The following is a 19,880-nucleotide window of genomic DNA, read 5'->3' as shown; positions in this document are numbered from 1 at the left end:
TAGTATTCAGCCAGGTTACAGTGTTTATGAAGTATATTCAAACAATTATTAAAAAGTAATAGAAAAAGGTTTTTTCTATTTTAACGTATTTAATTATTACTTAACTAAAGTTAACTAAATTATTAGTTAACTTATTTTAATCTACTCTTAAGTTGTTAATTTTGACTTATAAATCAAAATGATAGGCTGGTGTATTAATTTAATAGGTACACATTCATGATCTAATGAATATGTACATGATTGTACATATTATGTTATTTTTCCAGCCTTCGAGTTTCTAGGTTTTTAACTGTTTTACAACCAAAACTATTATTATTTCAGGAGAAATTTGGGACTGATATAGAAAACTTTTAAAGAAATATTTCTCATATAATTCTGATGAATTTGGCCTGGTATATATTAAAAAACAATCATTCATTTTGTTATTCATTAACGATTTTTAAAAAAAAGAACGTAATTTAAAATATGAAAACTTTAAAAAGATTTCAAGAATTTTTTTAATTGGGATTTGATCCTTCTCTGGTAGAACATTTTTGATTTGCTAAGTATGCAAAATGGTAAAAAATTTTAAAAATAAAAATAAAAGGAAATAAAATTTTATATATTTTAAATTTGCTTTTATTCGTAATAATAATGAATTTCAGGTGAAAATTGGGTTACATACCTGAAATCGAAATTTTTACCTAAAACCTTACGATGTAGCTTTAAATTACTGGCGGGAAAAATCTTACAACAAGAAACGATTCCCGTTATGAAGTACGATTGAGTTGTCCGCGGTAAAGATGATCTTCTGGTAGATGATACGTAAAAAAAGGGAAATATTTAAGAATTTTGACCAACTGTTCTTTTATAGATAATCGGTAAGATCAGCGAGTTATCAATTGAATTATATCTATACTAGCCGGTCAGCTAGAGGGATCTGCCTCCTGAAGTCCTCTACATTAAACTCATGCTTGTGAGAATAATTAATGATATATAAAGAGCCTGTTCAATTTATAGTACCGTTCGTCGTACGAGTAAAAATGTATTTTACTTGTTTCTTAGCGTTACACGACGAAGCCCACAAGAAGGTACTTAGTATTAGTTTTTATTTTTTATTATTTTTTTTATTTTATGTTTTTTAGTCAAATAACCGAAGCCAGTCGCATCGAAGATACAGCAACAATAGCTATGCTGGTTCAGCTACCGTGTTGTACCCCGTTACACCCCTTAAAAATTCGAAATTAAAAAAAAATTGAAAATATATTTATCTAAAGAATATTTGCAAGTCCAAATTGAGTGAATATATCATTCAGTATAGTCGGAAATGGAGAAAAATTTCAATCATAGATCAAAATATTTTACAATTTTCACCCCCTTTTCAAGGTTAAATTTCGATAAAACTAGTAATTGATTTTATATATTCACATGAAAATTAACACACCAAAAATCAAATTGATATCTTCATTTTTTACCGAGAGATTAAAAAAAAAAAAAAAAAATTCAATGTTATTCCATTTTAACCCTTTAAACCCAGAATTTAATAATCCTTTCTTAATGTGCAGTTACACCGTAACTTGAACTGTACACAAATTTTCATCAGTTTATCTTCAACAGTTTTTATTCAGCATTTATTAAAATTTTTCAAAACAGATCTTTTCTTCTTGATGCGATAAATATTTACATTAAAATTAAACAATGTAATTTTAATATTCTTTCTCATATAACTACTATAAATATAGTGCAGAATGCTTGTTTATACAACCGTAACTGTGTCTACCGTTGTGAAGCGGCTGTACTCATTTACAGTAGAAGGTCATTTTTTTAATCATTTTAATCTAAATTCATTTTTTCTTAATAGTTTTTTCATTCATTTGCTGATTAAAATTTATAAATGTGTATATACTGAAATAAAATTGTTTAACTTTACTGGAAATTGAAATATTTCGCTATATTGAAATTCAATATCAGAGATTTTTATTCTTAAGTAATTAAACAATAGGTGAAATTCTGTTTTAAACACAGTTGTTTTACCGACTTTTTGAAAAAATTACGGTATTATTTTCGGTTGCATTGTGGAAATGGGTGATGAAAATGAATTTTCTTTACGTTTTATGAGGAGTACAAAAGTACCATTCACTTATAGTGGGGTTTCCTTATTATTTCCTTGTACGAAGTATTGTGATCGCGAAAAATATCGGTTTTCAGATTTCAATGGAAATATTCCTTTGGACTATCCCTGAATCCATTCTGACTAAATTCGGCGTGACGTCTGTACGTACCGTATGTATCTAGCATAACTCAAAAACGATTAGCCGTAGAATGTTGAAATTTTGGATTTAGGACTGTTGTAACATCTAGTTACGCACCTTCTGTTTTGATTGCGATCGACAAAAAATTCGGATTTTGGACTTTTTCTTAACTGGAGTAATAAGCCCTCATTAAGAGCTTTCCAACGATATAAGTGATACTTATTTTCATTGATTCCAGAGTTATAGCCAAATAAAATGTTGATTAATGAATTATTTGGATCTTACAAGGGAAGGTACATGGGTTTGAATCAGACTTCATCTCCTTTTTTTAACTTTTTTTTAATTTAAATATATTGATTTTATTAATAATTTATTAAGCAATGATAGTAAAACGTTTTTTTACAATAAATAATAAATCAATAATAACAATAAAAGTTAAAAAAATGAAAAAAATCAGAAGTTATTTGTGAAATAAAATTTTATGAAATTTAAAAATGTGTATATGTAATTTAGTAAGTATTATTACACATGTGTATTCGTAATAGATTTGTTGGAACATCTGATTATTTAATATTAATTGAAAAATATAATTTAGAATAGTATTGCTTTCGGAATTTTTAGTTTAATTTTATCTACATTAAAGTTAACTACAGAGTGACTGAAAAATATACTCTCACAGATACAACATATACACTGAGGCACACATGCCCGATCTTTAATAAATTGCAAAAAAATTCTTATCGTTTATTAATTATTCCTCTGATATTGTCGAACAATATTCTCTCGAAGTCGGAATTAAACATCATTTCGTTCATTTGTTTTTTGTTGCCAATCATTTAATTGCTCTTTGGTTTTATATAATTCTTCTGATCTTAATTTGTGTTCACGATCTCTGGTTTACAAATCTTCTCTCTCTTTATATTCATCATCCTCTCTTAATCGTTTTATTACTTCCTTGGTCTTAACGTTTTCTTCCTCTTTATATTTATCATCTTCACTTAATCTTTTTATTCTTTCTTTGTTTGCAACATTTTCTTCCTGTTTTTTTTTATTTTTTGGTTTGCAACATTTACTTCCTTATTATATTTATCATCTTCTCTTACTTTTTTTATTCTTTTCTTGTTCTTAATATTTTATTTCTATTCATAATCATCTTCTTGTCGTTTTTTTTGTTGATATATATTTCTTCATGTTATCTTTCTTTGTCCTGTATAATTGTTTCTTTTTCATTTTTGATTATTCACCAACTAATCCAATAATAAAAACTGAATATTTTACATCGTAAGGTCAAAATTAACATTGTAACCAGTATACAGGAGTTTACTAAACGGAATAGTTTAATTATTATTAACTTTTATTTATACGACACACCAGAAATCTGAAACCTTTGTTAATTACCAACTCACGAAGATACGAATAATAGTGATCTAGTAATACGAGTAATAAAGGGACTTTTACTCTTAAACTAATATTTCAGCAATTGCGTAATTGTCCACTTTATTAAAGAATTGGAGGATTGTATTCTCATTTTAAAATGAAATAAGTTTAAATGAAGTGCAGAAAAAAATTGAATAGGCGTACAAGGAAATCATGTGGTGTCCACATCAGATTTTTTAATTTAAAAAAATGTTTTTTTGTTTTATATAAACTTTTAATAATAATATAATAATAAAATTTCATCATAATTCACCCCTACTCTTAAAAAAGAAATATGTAAATTTTTATTGGTTGTACTTTTTTCAATTAAACTTTTTTTTAGTTTCTATTATTTAACATAGTAAACGTAGACAAATCAAAAAACTTTCATGGAAGGTAATTTTTTAAGTGGGGGTGCAGATTATAAAACATATCGATTTTTTTAAAAACTGTTTAAACTTTTTTCATGTATCGTTATTTTTCTACTATATAAGAATAAATAAACAATGCCAGACAAGGATGTTGTCTGATATTTTTCTTTCTTTATTCAATGCAAATTTTGTCTATTTCAGTGATTTGCTATCTGATTTTCTTTTATATATTTTATTGTTAAGTCGATTTCGATACATCTTTTTTTTATTTTAAAAGGAAGATTTTTGTGGTAGTCCCCGTTGTTTGAATTTTACAAATAAGTTAATTAGATTTTTTTAAATTGTAACATTAAATTACCCTTTTTTTCGATTTAGATCATCTACGGACCCATGAACAACTTTACGAAATATTTTTAATATTTTTACTCCAATAGCTTTTATTTTTTAATGGAACTGCTTTCTTTCCTCAGACCACGCCAAGTTTTTGATTGGTTTTGTTAGTTCTTGAAATCAATTGAAATTCTTGATTTTATCTCAAAACTTTTTTCACTATTAACCGGGATTTTATTTTTTGCGTATTTATACCGTCGATCCATTTATTAGTTTTTTTTAGTTTTAATTTACTGTAGAATACATTTCTTGAGTCTTGTCAATCATAAGAGAAATGTGGCCATAGAATTGGATCATTCATTTTTTTGTTATATCGGTGAATTTTTCAGAGTGTGAAGAGTTTTTTATCGGTTCGAAGTTTGTAATTATCATCGGTTTTCTTTGGGTCTAGGATTTTCCTGAGGATCATTATTTGCGTTAAAGTACTTGAGTATCGCGTGTTGTTAGTTGTCTCAAGCATTCTGTTGCACATAAGTATTTGGGAGGATGAGGTTTCTAAGTTACTTTTGTAGATAATTAATAAGTCTTTTATTTGTCCTCATCATTGCTTAATATTATGTCTACACTAATCGTCTGTAGCAGTGATTCCCAAACTGTGCGCCGCGACGCCCCAGGGAGCAGCGGTCTCTTCACAGGGGCGCCGCGATATATTGTAAAAGCTTCATAATTAATCGAACCAAGATATTTATAATTATTAATTAAATGTTAATAAAGTAAAAAGATAATGAAGATACACGAGTTTTATTTATTTTTATCTCTTACTTTCGCGTAGTCATACTTTTACTTAAGAGTAGGGCGCCATGGAAAAGTTTTAATTGAAAAAGGGCCCCGCGACTCGGAAAAATTTGGGAATCACTGGTCTAAAGCTTGAATTTCTTCAAAGTAAATATTTAAGATAAAAAAATATTTCATTTACGTAGTTTCCCTTGTTTCTTTTCCTGTTTAGCCTCCGGAACCGCCGTAAGGTATTACTTAAGAGGATGAATGAGGATTCTATGCATGAATGTAAATGAAGTGCAGTCTTGTACAGTATCAGGTTGACTATTCTTTTATTGATCTTATCAACGTTCAAGTTTTTCTGGTCTTTATTAATTTAATGCGAAGGATTTATTTTCATTTTTACAATATGTTTCTGTTGGCATATCTCTATTTAAAAACAAATTAATTAAAAAATTTAAAAACGTAATAATAATAAAATCAACCTTAACAAAACGGCACTGGAAGTTGGATAATGTAATTTTTATTTCTTATTTAAATTTTGACACGTTATTGCAAAATAAAAAATTATCCAGTTGTTTATTAATAGTTGTTTTTATCGGCTCGAAAATTTCCAAAATTACTAGATCAATTTATCGAACTACTACGCTACGATAGTTTATCTAAAGTTATGCATGTGAAAATTTGATGATGATTGGTTGAATCGTTCTTGAGTTACGCTCAATTTAAGTTCCGAAATAATGTAAGCGGGGCAAGTTAGAAGCGTGTTTCGTTATGATGTTGCGAGTTGAAACGTTTACATTTCTTTTTTTGCGATATCTGTTATTAAAAATATTAAACCAAATTAAACAAATTATAAACCAAATTAAATTAACTAAAAGTCGGTCTTCTTGGGCAGAACTGTGCAAGAGTTTTTAAAAAAAGGAATTAAGTAACAGGAGGCTAGAGGAATAGATTTACCAATGGAGGAAATATATATTAGAAAATTCACCAACATTATCTCCAATTTTTTCTTCAATTCGTATTAGGAAAATTCGATGAAGTCTGAAATGAATCTGTTTTTTTTTTTTCAAAGCATTTGGTTTTCTTAATACCTAGTCAGCTTATTTCACAGCAATAAGCAGACGAGACTGCTGTATTTTTAAGAAATGAATCATGAAAAACCATGATGTAATTCGTGAAAGTGTTTAGTGAAGTAGTTTATTAAATTTTTAAAACCTTATATTTATTTATATTAAATTATTTAATTCAGTAAATTATTCAACTGGACCGAAATAATCGTACGCATTCAATTTTTCATTTCCAACCAATTTACTACTTAGTTATAATATTCAACAATAGAGAATTCTATAATCCTTAGATAATGATTATTATTGTGGTAACTAAATCTTATTATGAATAAAAATTTATTACATAATTCTAATTGAATTATTAAAAAATTATTATAATAAAACATGATTTTATCAGTTACGATTCGTGCGTACCTAATTCATATTATTCATCATATGACATCTGTTAGTTATGCAATGTTGAAAATATATTCAAATATGAATATAGACAAACATACACACACACAAAACATTTTTTTTCGATTGACATATACTCCCTTTCTGTTGTGTTTTTTCCTATTTAAACCTGGTTTTCTTTTTAAAATACCTGATTACATATTTCGGCGTTAATTTTTATTTTTATTTATTTTTTTGCGTACTTCCAATAACGTAATTTGATTATACAATGAATTATCATTCTATAATAATTTATACTCTTATGTATACTGTTATTAAAACTTTTATAATTAAATGCTAGCAAAAGTATTCGGTTTCGTACGACTGATAGTTGAAAAAAAAAAAGATTAAACCCATTACCTACTCACATGGGTAAATATTATTCCATTAAATAATATTTAATGGACCATTGTTTTCGCGTAGGTGGAAGGAGTATTTAAAACACGAATGAAGTAGCGTCAGTACGAAGCAAAACGCGCATATAGGTTTGCCTGAATTTTTATTGGCAGCAGAAACGTATTCATTATCCTTTATTCTCTTACTACCCTCGCTCTTCAGCAACGACACATATCCAGAAGCAAGTAAAATGAACTACTGCGCGTCAAATTACTACACCTTTTTTTCTGTTTCCTGTTCAGCCTCCGGTAATTACATTCAGATAATACTTAAGAGGATGAATGAGGATGATATATATCAGTGTAAATGAAGTGTAGACTTGTACAGTATCAGTTCGACCATTCCTGAGATGTATGGTTAATTGAAACCCAACCACCAAACAACACCGGTATCCACGATCTAGTATTCATATCCGTGTAAAAATAACTGAATTTACCAGGACTAAAACGCTGGAACTCTCCACTTCCAAATCAGCTGATTTGGGAACACGTGTTCACCTCTAAACCAATCCGGTGGGTTAAATTACTACGCCTTTTCTTTTTCTTTTTCCTGTTTAGCCTCCGGTAACTACCGTTTAGATAATTCTTCAGAGGATAAAAGAATGAGGATGATCTGTTTGAGTGTAAATGAAGTGTAGTCTTGTACATTCTCAGTTCGACCATTCCTCGGATGTGTGGTTAATTGAAACCCAACCACCAAAGAACACCGGTATCCACGATCTAGTATTCAAATCCATATAAAAATATCTGGCTTTACTAGGACTTGAACGCTGTAACTCTCGACTTCCAAATCAGCCGATTTGGGAAGAAAATTACTACGCCTGCAAAACTTAAGTCTTACTGTACATTGAAATAACTAATCACTTTTTCGCGTTGTAGTCTCCTAACACTACAGTTCTAATATTAAACAAGATATTTAATCTCAAAAAAGAGGATGTCTTTTGATTCATCATCAGTGACCTCATTTGAATCGAATTTTATATGCGATATACTCATACTCCTATATATTTATATATTACTTTCCCGTCTAGACAGCGCTATAATAGAGCTATAGCTCTAGAAGGTAATGTATTGTAATTTTATATTTATTGTAATTTTATATTTATTGTAATCTTATATATTCAGAACTACTGGACCGATTTTGACCAAAATCAATGAGATTACTTCTATATTTGGGGTACTGATGCCATTAAATTTTCAACTTAAAAGGTCAAGGGGGTTAGGCTGCAGAGCAAGGTCATCCTCAGTATATCAAGATTTCGCCTAACTAGGTCATATGTTTCTGAGACATATTTTGTTAATTAAAAAATAACAATATTTGCAAAAAAAAAACGTTTTGCAAAATCGCACTCCTACCCAAAAAAATGCTCAAAATACTGCTATGTTTTGACGTCACAGATGAGCGGTAGAATTAAAAATATGAGTAATATTTAAAGCGTAAAAAAGTAACTCGGACTGGCTGGGTTTCGAACTCGATCGCCCTGTTGATTCTTTACCTGGTGCATTAAGTCTCGCGGCTACACCGGTTTTCCGACCATACAAGCGAAATTTTTCTATGTAAGTTGTGAAATTACATTACTTTAGTTAGTGCCGACCGTCGCCGCTAGTATCGCTACACCCGCGCGAATTAAATGCCGTATGTGCGCACGCCTTAGAATCATTAAATTAAATAAACGAAAAAATATTATATTTAAATAAAATGATAAATATTTTAAATTAAGTTGTGTGGGTAAGCCGTGCATCTAAACAACCCACAAATGTTAGTCCTACAACTGCGTTGTCAGCTTTTTTCATTAAATATGTATGCATATTATATATTTTTATGTAAATATTACAATGTGTGCGTGTATATATATATACACACACATATGTATTTATATTCCTTAATTGAGTAGATAATCTGATGTTGCATTATATCTATATGTAATGCGGTCTAACAAATTCAATTTGAAGTTTCGTAGCCTTTCTATAGATAATGCCCTAGTGAGAGGTAATACTGTCGTGGAAAAAAAAACAGATTTTCAACAACATTCCTCCTGAAACACAAATTACAAAATATTTTTAAAATATTCCATATGACACTAAGCAGTGATATTTTTTTTCTGTGAGAAAGTTCTCTCAGAATCCTTGTAAATCCTGACAGAAGGTTGGCATTGCTTCCTAGTTGAAAATGTAGTTTTAGCATTCTGTGGGGGCATGAGCATGTACTTCGCTTTTAAATCTTTTCTCGTTTTGACTCTGAGATCACGTAGTAATCATATTTCATTAAAAAGTATTATAAAATCTAAAATCATACCTGAATTCCTTTCATATCGCTGCGAAAACTTTGTGACAACTGTTTTTTCTTCTTGTCGATGAAGCTTGTCGATCGGAAAAATCACTTAGTAGTTATTTTCCTAGTATGGAAATGACCTCTTACAATTTATTAAACCTAATAACATTTATTTGAAGATTTTTCATACATTTCCCTTGCAAAAATTAATCTAGAATAAGTGCCTTTTCGTTTATTTGATTTCGTCATTGACGAGAGGTCATTGACCTTCATTTGTTAAAAATTGAATAATAATTTGCAGTACAGTATTCTTTTGAACTTCCTGCTAAGATATGAGAAGGAATAGAAAACAGTATTAATGATAAATTCAGATATGCAACATAAACATATTTATCCAACGAATCGTGTCGACATTGCACTCATTGTAAAAACAGAGCATGGAAATTTCTATTATAATTATATGAGTTGTATATAACTCTTACTATAAATTACATGTGTAAGTCAGGAAAAACCACTTTATAATCTCCGATGAATTAAAATGTTTAATATTTTAAGAAATTTGTGAGTAGAATAACTTCTTAGGTAAAAAATATGAGTAAGAAGAAATTCTTAAAGATATGGACTTATAGCTAAGAGAAAGAACTTCAGTTTGAAAATAAATTAGATATATTGAAATGTGACAAAAATGAGGGTGGCTTTTTAAATAGAAGACGTTTAACAAATCTTGGAAGAATTTTATTATATATGTCGTAAAATTCAAACGATGGACGAAATAATGTAGACATCAAAAGTAGATTGGAACCAAAAAGGAAAGATTTGAAGTAAAAAAGAAAATCTGTTAATATCAAAATAGACCTAGGAATATGAATGAAATTTTTGAAAAATATTTCTGTTGGTGTTACTTTTTATGGTGTGGTGTTGAAACATCATTTTTGAGCGCTTCCACTGATTTGTTTTGCTATACGATAAACGCATCTTTGCCATTTTAGGATTTAAAAAACTATTGTCATAAATTATGGTAAGAAAAACCGGTTGTAACTTTTGCAAAACGATCACTAAAACAATAACATTAAGTAATGTTCCCTTTTTTTCCCCTCTGGTATAAATTTGGAATTCTACGAATATTTTAAAGAATTCTCCCTAATTTAATTTAAATTTATTCCACATATTACATCGGATATTAAATTATTAATAATACGGTTTATATTTATGAGAGTTAGGATTCATTTTCTTGTGTATTTATTTATCGCTTTGAAGAATTACATTTATTTATTTTACACCGTACTATTATGCTTTGAACGATCTTAATAAAACTTTAAATTTCTCATCATTATTAAATACGAGGTTTGTTCAAAAAATAATCAAACTTTTTTAATTACGCGCCAAAGAAGATATTTAGTGAAGTACGGTTGGTAACATTGGGTTCCGTATAACCTCCTTTGTAACCACATGTTCTTTGATTGTTTATATCTCGTTTATCTTTTGTGTGATTGTTGTTTGAGTGCAACGTGTCGATTTTTGTAATGCTTTTTTCGGGAGCAACGATACAACGTATAATTTTGCGTGAAACTGGGGAAAACTTTCACAGAAACTTTCCAGTTTTGAAATAAGCTTATGGAGATGATGCTCTGGGTCGTACGCAAAGCTGCAAATGGTTTTTCACGATTTAAAAGTGGTCGTCAGTCAGTTAAAGATGATTCTCGCCCAAAAAGGCCTTCGACTTCAAATGATGACACACGCGTCCAGAAAATCAATGATCTATTGAGTGAAAATCGCTGATTGACTGTCAGAGAACTTGCAGAAAGGGTTAGCATCTCGTTTGGATTATGCCATTACATTTTGACTGAAAAATTGAACACGCGTCGAGTGGCAGCAAAGTTTGTTCCTCGTTTGATGACCGAACAGCAGAATGAAAATCGTGTGGACAATTACTGCCAACTCCTTGAACAAGCCGATGACGATGAAACATTCATCCAAAGGATAGTAACGGGAGACAAAAGATGGGTTTACGGCTACGTCATTAAGACAGAAGTTCATTCATCAAAAAATTGATATTACAAAAATCACTACAAACATTTAAACATGTTGCACTCAAATAAAAATAACACGAAAACTAAACCGGATACCAACATTCAAATAACATGTCGTTTCAGAAGGTTATGCGGAACACACTACTGCCAACCGCACGTCACTAAATATATCCGTTGGCGCATAATAAAAAAGTTCGGTTATTTTTTTAACAGACCTCGTAAATATAATTCTTACGTACATTTCCGTCTAAAGAATAACATCATCTCTTCCGACTTTCTCAAAAAACGTAACGATTTTTCAAGATTGAAAAATGGGCTGTCAAATCACTGTTTGGGGTTCGTTCATAAGTATAAATAATGTAGAATGATGTTTAGAAAATTAAAAATATTTACTTATCCGCGCGTTTATATTCAGAAATGTGCAACCGAAGCAAAAAATAATGATCATTTTTATTCTTAAAAAAAAAAATCCGAAAAAGTTTTAATTATTTACCGGCATTGGTTATTTATTCTCTCATAATAGAAAAATAATTATTCTTGAAAAAAGTTACCTAAGATTTCCTTTATTGTGGGGGGGGATGTAATTTATGATGAAGTTTTTTTGTAAAATTATCATTATATTTTTAAATAAACAAAAGTAAAAATAGTTTTAAATATTCAAAATATCTGTATCTTTTTCTGTTCCCCGTCTACAAAATCGCCTTACAAGAATTTTTTTTTTGTATGTTTGCTGTTAAATAACAGCAAACCCCTTTTTCCCCCTTTTTAGGGGAAAGTAAAAATGAATTCCGCTGAAAAATCTACAGCCCATGAAAAGTTACCTAACATTTATTTTTTGGGAGTAGAGAGTGAACTGTAATGAAATGTTATTGTAATAATATTATTAAAAGTTTAAATAAAACAAATATATATATATATATAATCTATTTTGAAAAGTCTGTAAATGAAATGATTATTATTTGTTTTATTTAAACTTTAATAATATTATATGTATATTTGAAGAAAAGTACAGTATTACTTTCGGTCACATGGTGGGTGAATATGAATTTTGTTTACGTTTTGAGAAGTACGAAAATATGATTCACCTAAAATGTGGTTCCTTATATATTTATTTATTTATAGGCCTATGTATAAAATTATGTGGTTCGAATATCTCCAAAATTACTTGATCAATTTCATTGATATTTACATATACTGTAATAGTGCATTTGAAGATGTGTATGTGAAACTTTGATGAAGATTGATTGTGTTGTTCTTAAGTTACGCTTAATTTAATGCCGAAAAAATTGGAAACGTTTTTGGCTCGAAAATCTACAAAACTACTAGATCAATTTCATTGAAATTTATATGTGCTGTAGTAGTATCTGAAGTTGTACATGTGAAAATCTTATGAAGATTGGTAGATGTTCTTAAGTTATGTTCAATTTGAGATAGACAAAATTTGAGCGGGGCAAGATAGAAGCTTGCTTCGTTATGACGCTGCAAATTATAACGTTGATATTCCTTTACCTGTTGTAGCTATTGTCAGCAATATTGTTCGCGATATTCTGGTAGCGTTATCTACTTTGAGGGACATGATGACTGGTTATATGTTTTTTATATCAGGGTTATGTTAACTGTGTACTGGTGTATTTTTAATACGCGCTTATGTAGCGAGTCACAGTGGTGGTAAGTTAAAACTTGATGCTTGTGAGTATGGTCTACTGGTTAATTGAACGTATGTAGTACGTTGTACTCAAGAAAATCAGTGCGTTTCTAATTAGGAAGTAGCGAGGGCGTCGGAATTATTAAATTATTACTAATTTTCTTTTTACAGTACATTAAAATTATTTTTAAATTATTATTTATATTTGTGTATAGTTTTATTTTAATTTGCTTCTTGATTATTTATTTATTTCTTAATTAGTTTTCTTCGTAAAAATTTAGATTAGAATAAGTTGATACTCTTTTAAAGGGGAACAAAATGAAACAACTTTTAAATCTATTAATAATTAAAAAACACGACTACACACAAAAAAATTAAAAAAAGAAACAGGATGTCCGGCTAGTGCAGGTCATTAACGCGACAGTGTAATGCAGAAGTGCGGAAGTTCTAAATTTCGGCCTATTACCATTAGAACCGTGACTTTATGCCAATGTGACTTGGGTAAAATATTTAACTTTGTTTAAATGACTTTGCTTTCTGTTTCCTATTTAGCCTTTGGTAATTACCGATCAGGTAATACTTCAGAGGATGATATGTATGAGTTTAAATGAAGTGTAGTCTTGTACAGTCTCAGTTCGACCATTGAAACAGGACCACCAAAGAACACCGGTATCCACGATCTAGTATTCAAATCCGTATAAAAGTAATTGCCTTTACTAGGACTTGAACGCTTGAACTCCCGACTTCAAAATCAGCTGATTTGGGTTGTTCAATTTTTTTTTTTTTTTAACCTCTTGGTCCGCAGTTAAGCATTACTGCAGAGGATGAGATGAATGATTGTAGCGTGTGTGAAAAATGCCATGCCTGACCGGGATTTGAACCCGGGAGGTCCCGAGTTCGAATCCGGGGGATTCGAACTCGGGACCTCCCGGGTTCAAATCCCGAAAACGGGTTCAAATCCCGGTCAGGCATGGCATTTTTCACACACGCTTCAAATCATTCATCTCATCCTCTGAGGTCCGGAGGTTAAAAAAAAAAAACACAAAAAAATGATTAAACGGTTCTGTACTATAAACTTCACGTTTCTTATATCTTGAAAATGACATTGTTAATTTCGTTTGAATTATTTTTTTCTTTCAATTTCTTAAATTTAAATATATATATAGCTTCTACCCTCCAGGTAATTTAAGGATTCCAACGCGGAGTCAATCATCTAAATCGGCTCAGCCGTTGAGCTACTACGATGGAACAAACATGCATACATATACTCTAAATACATTACACTCCTTTTTGGGTAGTCGTCTAATAACGAAATGTCTGTCTTCTTGCGTAGGAACTGCGCAAGATTTTTTAGAATATATTTTTTAAATTTAAAACGCAAGTTTCTATAAAAAAACCTCACAAACAAAAAATATAAAGACTTTTTGTACTATAATGTTTAATAATATTTATTTTAAATAACTTTGAATAAATTATATATTATATTTGAAATCTGATTATTAATTACTCTATTTTTTAGGTGGTTAATTGACCACATATGAGTCCTGTTCGTTCAAGTGTGAAATACATTTTTCTCAATCGATTAGATTAATTGATTTACTGAAAATTGGTGTACTATTCCTGAAATTTCAAAGGTGCAAACATGCAATTTACCTTATAAAACTCACCAGACTCCTTGTCTGGTAGATAAAAAAGTGAGCTAATAGTAATTAAAAAGCAACCCGATAGAATGTTTCTTATAAATTCCAAACATCTGTGAAAATAAAACATTTAACGTGTTATTCAAAGTATTATATATAATAAATATCAGAATTTATTGCAGTACTAGTTATAATCTTTATATTTTATGAAATTCACATTCCTTCTCGTTTTTCACCACATCAGTAGAGAGATGACCTTTCCTTTGACAGCAATACAAATCATTGGTGATATAAGTACAATTACGTAAGCCGTTCTATTGTAAAATATTAGACTGATACTATTCTTAGTTTCCGGTAGAGGCATAATCATTATATATAAACAGCATATCCATGTATATATTTGTATCGATGTCTACTTAAAACTTGAGAATCACTTGACCCATCTGAATTTTACTAATTTCTTTTTCATTGAAATATTATGATCGTTTTAAATAAAGATGATTTATACATATTTAAATTCATTACCGAGTAATAAAATTGTAACAGAGATAGAGAACTTTTCGTTATTTTAACCCCATTGTCTTTAAAAAGTCTTTTAAAAAAATAGTTTTATTTACTGCATTTATAATTTGATGGATGAACAATTCATATATCGGCCATTTAATAGAAAACTGTATTATGCTGTTCTTTTTATAGATAGACAGATTATTTAATTTTTACTTGCAAGCGCTATCTACGTACTATTAAAATTATTAAAACTAGTCTAGACAGGGGGATTTGCCCCCCTGGATCCCCACTGTGTTTATTTTCTTCCCGCTACTAAATTATCAGTGTATTGTAATTTATATTGAGCAACAATTTGGTCAGCATAGGACTCGAAACTTTGATGATCTGAAGAATATAAGTATGTGGATTTCGAAATAGTCAGCTTCCTTCTTAAAAATCCGGGAAAAACGATTTTGTTCGGTCCTAGGTAGTTTGCATACCACAAAGAGGTGATCTTTATTTCTTATTTTTGACTTTTTTTTCGATTTTTTGAAGAAAAGTACGTATTATTTATCTGTCGCAGAGTATGAGTAGACGGGTGGAAATAAAAAATGAACTTTCTTTACGTTTTGAGGTACGAGGAGTACGAAAATACCATTCACTTAAATTGTGAAGTTTACTTATTTTTAGGCCTGTGTATAAAGAAAGAAGAAAATTCAAATGATGGATGGATTATGGAAAAGGGAAAATATGCGGAAATAAAAAGATTAGCAAAGGATAGAACAAAGTGGAGAGCAGCAGCCGTACCTGCCCTATATAGCAGAACACTATGAATAAATGAATGTATAACGTTTTTTTGCTCGAAAATCTCAAATTACTAAATAAATATCTCTGAAATTTTGATATGTTGTAGTAGTGCATGTGAAAATGTGATGAAGATTGGTTGAGTCATTCTTGTGTTACGCTCAATAATTAAGGTTGGAAAAATTTGTGCGGGGAAGTTAGAAGCGTGGTGGGTTTGCCAGTTGGAATGTGAAAATACAAATAAAATATCAAACAGTCTGTCTTTTTGCGTAAAACTGAGCAAGATTTTTCTTTTTTTCAAGTAACCGGATGCAGGTGCACACACACACACACACACACACACACACACACACACACACACAGTACACAGTAACAATGGCAAGTAGCAATGGTATTTAGTAAGCCGCTGCGCCGTACATTACCACACCTTTAAAAATATTTTTATCGATAACCGAAAGAGATATCGAATAAAAGAAAAGGGACCTTTTTTTTGCAGAAAAATTGAATTTCAAGTACGTCAAGTGGACTCTGAATTCAATTTGACCAATGGTTTGTCCATAGTAAAATTAAGTATCAGCTAGAAACAAAATAAAATAGCACGATCTTGCAATAGTCACATTTCGTAACAAATATAGTTAATATATGTGTTCTGGGTATAAAAACTATACTCACGCGAAATTTCAGCTCCATCGTTGAGTAGTTTTTGCGAAAAAAAGAGTAACCGACTCATAGACACTACTAGATTTGTATATATGTCGCAAGGAAATGAAAACGGAGATTTGATCAAATCCCTAAGGTAGATCAATTCACAGAAGATGTTCAAATTACAACTCTGTGGGTAATTTCACTAAAGAAAGTAAGTGATCTTGAACAAGCGGCATGATGAAGAACCTCGTTAATCTGACGAGGTTAGCGAGCGAACCGAACGTAGGTTATGTGTGATTAGAATATGTGATTTCGTGTAATGAAGTATCGCGCGCTATATCAATATAACCTTCTTTCTTTTTCCTGTTTAGCCTCCGGTAACTACCGTTTAGATAATTCTTCAGAGGATGAATGAGGATGATATGTATGAGTGTAAATGAAGTGTTAGTCTTGTACATTCTCAGTTCGACCATTCCTGAGATGTGTGGTTAATTGAAACCCAACCACCAAAGAACACCGGTATCCACGATCTAGTATTCAAATCCATGTAAAAAATATCAATATAACCTAACCAAACATAACCTACGGTCGTTAACTTCGTCTAATTAACGTTAAATATAAAAATTATATATATTTTTTTTTATCTATTTAGGTGGCCAGCAGACAGCTTCATTGTATCTTGACTTGTTTTAACATCTTGTTTTTAATTTTAACATTGTTTTAACATTTTGTTTTTAATTGTCATTGTATCTTGTTTTAATTTTAACTCCGTGAACTGATAATCTACCTTAGAGATTTGATCAAATCTTTGTTTTTATCATCTCCCTGCGACATATATATCAATTAACGTCAGTAAATAATTTGCGAAGATGTATTTTATTTTAATGATAATTTTTATGAAAGCAAAATGGCTTTCGCTTCGATGGTTTTATTTATTTCAGTTTGTTATAAGAAATTATTCATGTATAGAAATATTATGAAGTACATATTACAATGTAATAATGTAACGTATATATAGAAACAAATTAACTATCCATTTCTGTGAGAGAAATTATTGTTTAGCTATAAACTATCCCTTTCTATTAGAAAAATGCATTAATTTTACAGTTTGCAATCTCCTTTCGATAGGAAAATTGCATTGGTTAACGGTGGGGAATCGTACATCGCTGGTAACAGTGCTTAATGAATTGTACTTATCGGTAGTGAAGTTATAATACTAGTTTGTAATTACTGTGGAGTTTGGGAACGTTCTTCAAGTGTTTGTGTATGATGAAACTTATTTAAGATCTCTATAAATGTAACCGATTGTGAGTAAATTTGCGACAAAAAAAAAAAAAAAAAAAATATTTTTAGAGAACCTTTATTTCAAAAGCTTACGTGGCTTCGAATTAAATGTTTAAATAGATTTCTTTTGTTGTTTTGCAGCGTGACAGAAAGTATAGTACAGCATTCTTCGGTGGTTATTTTCTAACGATATGAGTTGCCTCCCGAATTTTATTTTTAAATTAATAATGTATTGAGGGTCTATTTTGCGATGTTCAGCGTGAATTTCGTAGTCGATTTCCTAGATGTGCGGCACCAAGTAGCCAAACACTGCGACGTCCAGCCATTCGCCTCGAGGAAACTGGCTCAAGGTAGGACAGTAGAAGTGGCCGGCCCCGTAGCGTCCGCACAGCCGAAAACTACGCTTCTGCGGGTGCAGATGTCCAAAATAACACCCAACCATCAACCGGACAACGCAATTGGGCATTACAGCGAATTTTGGTGCAAGACCTACAGATGTTACCATACAAAGTGCAAACAACAAATGCCTGCAGGCCGCCAGGCACGTGCGCAGTTTAGCCAAGTTTTCATAAATTTCACCTGCGAAAATGAGAATTTTCCATTCAATCATCATGAGCGAAGAAGCGCATTTTCACCTATGAGGATATGTGAATAAGAAAAATGTTCGTTTCTGGGGCATTGAGAATCCGCGTATAATTCACGAAAAGTCATTACATCCTGTCAAAGTCATAGTTTGGTGCGGTATTTACGGAGGAAAAGTCATTAACCCCTATTTCTTTGAGGATGACCTTGGCGACACTTTGACTGTTACTGGTGCGCGTTACGGAATCATGATCAATAACTTATTGTTGCCAAAAATTGACTAATTGGGTTTGAGAAGCATGTAATTCCAGCAGGACGGTGCGACCGCGCACACAGCATGAGCAACAATGAACATTCTGTAGACAGCGTTTCCCGGTTGCTAAATCTTTCGTTTTGCCGATTTAAATTGGCCCGCAAGATCACCTGATTCCAGACTGCTTTCTTTGGGGGTTTTTAAAATCAAGGGTCTACAAGAACAAGCCTCAGAACTTGGCGATCCTAAAGGAGAATATCCTACAAGAGGTGGAGAATTTGTCGCCAGTCTTTTAAAGAAAGTAATAGAACATGTTGTGAAACAAGCCCGATTGTGCATCGACGCTGACGTTGGCCACTTGGCCAATATTATTTTCTCGATTTAATGACACAAAATATAAACGTTTTAATAGATGTAATCAAACAACAGAACCGATATTTTTCATTTTCAAACAAAGTTACAACCTTCAGAAATAGGATGAGGACTTTTGTGCCACTCTTTATTTTATACGAAGAATTGTATTTGAAATATAAACATTTTATTTAATTATAGTTATTTTGGTACCAAATATTACAGTGGGAAAAATACCACTGAAAGATTTTTAAATCATATTTATAAAAGTGATTTTCATCCAGAAAAATTAGTTTTGTTGATTTTTTATTTTAACTGTTCCAACCGGTCGATTTTTTGTTTTTTTATGGTTCTGGAAATGGGGCCTTTTTAGTGTGACATCTAAAGTTCAATTCTGATAAGTAAGGGAGTGTGCAGAAGACGCACCAATACCAGTTTCCGATTGTAGGGATAGATGAATGACAAGAATGTAGGCATGTCAACCTTTTCTTTTACTGTTTAGCCTCCGGAACCACCTTCAGGTATTACAGAGGATGATATGTATGAGTGTAAATGTAGTGTAGTCTTGTACAGTCTCAGGTCAACCATTTCTGAGATATGTGGTTAATTAAAACCAACCGGCGAAAAGATCTAACCGGCGGGCTGACCTGTCCGACTAGACTTATGGCCGGCGAACGGGGAGGCCTGTTTGAGTAGAGAACTCCCTGGGCTCTGCATTGTTTTTTGTGGATCTGGCCCAGGGGGTAGGGTGAAAAAAACCACCAAAGAACACCGGTATTCACGATCTGATATTCAAATTCGCCTTTACTAGGATTTAAACCTTAAAACTCTCGACTTCGAAATCAGCTGATTTGGGAAGACGC

At 31.0% G+C, this 19,880-nt stretch overlaps 1 long non-coding RNA gene across 1 annotated transcript in view; it reads left to right on the top strand.

Annotated features, from left to right (window-relative positions):
• Positions 1-19,880, top strand: part of LOC142331546 (uncharacterized) — a 190,587-nt gene that overhangs the window by 23,709 nt on the left and 146,998 nt on the right. The window lies entirely within an intron of this gene.

The sequence above is a fragment of the Lycorma delicatula genome, chromosome 10 (assembly GCF_047948215.1).
Source record: "Lycorma delicatula isolate Av1 chromosome 10, ASM4794821v1, whole genome shotgun sequence".
NCBI lineage: Eukaryota > Metazoa > Arthropoda > Insecta > Hemiptera > Fulgoridae > Lycorma > Lycorma delicatula.
Note: the sequence above shows the minus strand (reverse complement) of the source record. Positions and strands in the feature narration are given on the sequence as shown.